The sequence below is a fragment of the Malurus melanocephalus genome, unplaced genomic scaffold (assembly GCF_030028575.1).
Source record: "Malurus melanocephalus ecotype Western Australia unplaced genomic scaffold, MMel_1.1 scaffold_411, whole genome shotgun sequence".
Lineage (NCBI taxonomy): Eukaryota > Metazoa > Chordata > Aves > Passeriformes > Maluridae > Malurus > Malurus melanocephalus.
The window spans coordinates 158,836-161,805 of record NW_026623643.1 but is presented as its reverse complement, the minus strand read 5'-3'; the positions used below and the strand labels follow the sequence as shown (position 1 = coordinate 161,805).

General features: G+C 58.8%; 1 protein-coding gene across 1 annotated transcript in view; it reads left to right on the top strand.

Moving 5' to 3' along the window:
* The first annotated feature begins 236 nt into the window (after window positions 1-236).
* The window catches only part of LOC130581463 (signal transducer and activator of transcription 5B), a 14,374-nt gene continuing 11,640 nt past the window's right edge, over window positions 237-2,970 (top strand). Inside the window, exon 1 of the mRNA XM_057379576.1 lies at window positions 237-589. The gene's annotated coding sequence lies outside the window, so the exon portion shown is untranslated. The remainder of the gene's footprint in view (window positions 590-2,970) is intronic.

Sequence of the window (2,970 nt, the reverse complement as noted above, 5' to 3'; positions counted from 1 at the left end):
GCCATGCAGGCGGCTCCAGCCTGGGAGGGCTGTGCTGGCTTTGGGGCTCCGGCATGCTCCGGGAGAAGTAGCCTCGACAGCTGTAATGTTTCTGTGGCATGCCTTTCCTTTCATGGGGTGTCTATTTTGCAACCCCCAAGTGTTTTGATCCCGGGAGGAAGGGGGCGGGGGTGTTTACCCTGGCACCGCGTGGCTGGTGCAGGGATCCAAGCGGCAGCGCTGGGCATGCCTGAATTTCACATGCAGCAACAGTTCTAGCAACATCTGCTGGCTGATAAAAGGTAGGCTGCTGTGCGCCGCTGCTCCCGCCGCGTTGGGAAACGTCGAGGGGGAGGCACACTGTGAACGCGGCTTCCTGGCCGATAGGGCTGAGCTGACTTGCTGATAAAGCAGAATCCACCCATCTGGCTGCACCAGAGGGGCCAGGAACACGGGCTTCTCGCAGGCGCTCCGTGCCCAGTGCTTGCCGGATTGCCAGCTCCTGCTCCCCGCTGTACCAKCAGCGATGTGCTGCCGGGCTGGGGTGGCCACAGCAGCGTAGCCGAACCACAGCAGAGTCACAACCCATTCCCGGTTCAAACAGTCACGGGTGAGTTTTGCAATCTCCATTTTCAATGTAACTTTGTGTTACGAGCTCCAAGTGCTGGTTTATAGCACGGCTCTGTGGGAGATGRGGAGGGAACTGGGGAAAAGGCTGGTGCTCGGGTGCCATGGCCTCAAAGAGCCAGAGCAGCRTGGACCCAGCCCTGCCCACCACGTGCTGGGTGCTCCTTCTGTCTGGCCTGTCATCCCTGTCACTCAGTGGCCCTGCAAAGCCTTTAGCAGAGGAAGAGGATGCCCTTGCTGGCAGTTCTGAGTCCTCGCACCAGCTGGGTCTGCTGTAAAATGATCTTTGTCCTCCCTGCTGTGAATACCCGACCCTGGTGCTGTTGGGCTGTGGGCCCAGGGGTGCAGCTTCTCTGGCTCCACTCGTGGAGATGCTGCAGTGGTGCTTACRGTGCAGCWCTGGGGCAGGGGGGAGGCTCTKCTGCTGCTTCAGGGGCTGTGAAGCCCACCCTGGAGCTAGGAAAGCCAAAACTCACCTGGACATGTTTGTGTGCATGTGGACGCACGCTCTGTTTCAGTCCTCTCTGGATTTGACTGAGAATTTTGTTGCACAAACCAGTGGTGTTTGTGTTGTTTTATTCTTGGTATGACTAGTCCCCGCTCCTGGCAGCATCCCTGGATGTCTGTGTATCCCYTCTTCCAAAGGCAAGGCTTTACCTCTCTCCATCCTCTGGTGCGAGAGCATCTCTGTGTGCAGAGCTGGGGATGAACTCTGGCAGTGTGGTGAGGGGATGCAGGAGCTGCTCTGGTGTCCCTCTGGCTCTCCCTGCTCACCAGAAACAAAACCATGTGCCATGCCAGGGGTGAGGAGGCTCCTGCACCATCCCCTCAGCCCCAAGCGGAGCTGGAGCACAGTGTCCATCTGAGGGGATGGATGTGGCCGGAGCAGTGCAGTTGGTGCCCGTGCTGACCACCTGGGTCCTGCCCAGCAAATCCAGTCTGGCTGTRGCTGGATTAGTGCCATTGTGTGCGCTCACTGGAGCATGGCAGAGAAAATGAAATTGTGTCTCCAGACCCCAATCGGGACTAATTCGATGCTGAAATGAGCTTAATCCTCAGGTCCTTCCAGCCTGTCCCTCCTGGGCTGGCGCAGGTCTGAGCGGGGATTAGCACCGAGCCTGGGGCTGTGCTGGATTTGGCCTCGGTGCAGAGGGYTGGCACAAGACCTGTGGGACCCCGGGGCTGTGCCCTCAGCGTGGCATTACAGCGACTTGGGGCTGGTCGTTATCAGCACGAAGGGAAAATCCCTTTCTGGAGTGCCCTGGCACGGGGCAGCAGCACATCTCTGCCCAGGCAAGGGCCAGAGTGTGCCCAAACCAGGATGCTGCAGGTGGTCAGTGGCTCTGTGCCTGCCCTGGGATTACCCCACCAAGCCAAGGGGAAGCCCCARGATCCTGAGACATCAGAGCTGGCAACTCCCTGCTGTGCCAGCCCCAAAGCCAGTTAATTCGGCTGCTTGGCCCCAGGSAGCCAGGAGTAATTAAAGCTCTGCCCGGCATCCCTAATCCTGTCTGGGGGTTTATGGTGGGGGCAGCACCAGTGCTGGCAGGGAATGGGCTCCCCATGGTGTTTGTTGTGCAGGAGCCACACTGGACTCGTGCCCATGGGGATGGTCGGACACTGATGTGTCCTGCCCACCAGTGCTGGTCCTGCTACATGCTCAGTGTCTGGAGGAATCCCACTGGTGCCAGGGCAGCGCCTGGGTCTGGCTGTGGTTGTCCCAGGGTGGTTCTTGGTGCACTGAGGTTTTCTCGAGGTKCCAGCTGTTGGATTCGAGGGATTTTGCTGGGATTTTGCTGGGTTTTTTTGGTGGTTTCAGTTTGACGCAGGTTTGTGGGCCTCTCTGATGGGAAGAAGAAATCTGAAGTGAGGAGAAAAACCTTTCCCAAGGATGGCAAGTGCTGACAGGCACAGAGCCTGGCCCGTGGCGTGAGATCAGCCATCAGCAGCCCCCAGTCTGCCTCTGACACCAGTCCCTGGCAGGGACACCTCTGCCTGTGTGGGGCTGCTGTCCCCTCTGAGCAGCATCGGGTCATGCACGTGGTGTCCTTGTTCCTRTAACGGTGTGAATTCTCTGCTTTTGGCTCCCAGAGTTGCTGGGACACCCCGATGGTCCTGGTGCTACTCATCCCAGCTCTGCCTGCTGTGGGGCTTTGTCACCTCTGCCCTTGGTGACAGATTACCAGAGCCAGCCAGCCATGCCCCTTTCATGAGTGTCATGCCTGCCCCCAGATGTTTCCAGCGTGGGCTGAGTTGTTCAGCTGCCTCCTCCCCGATGCCACCAGGGCGAAGCCATCAGTCGCTGCCACTTGCTGTGGGAGACAAACAAACCCCATCAAAGCACCGAGCTTTGAGAAGGAGCTC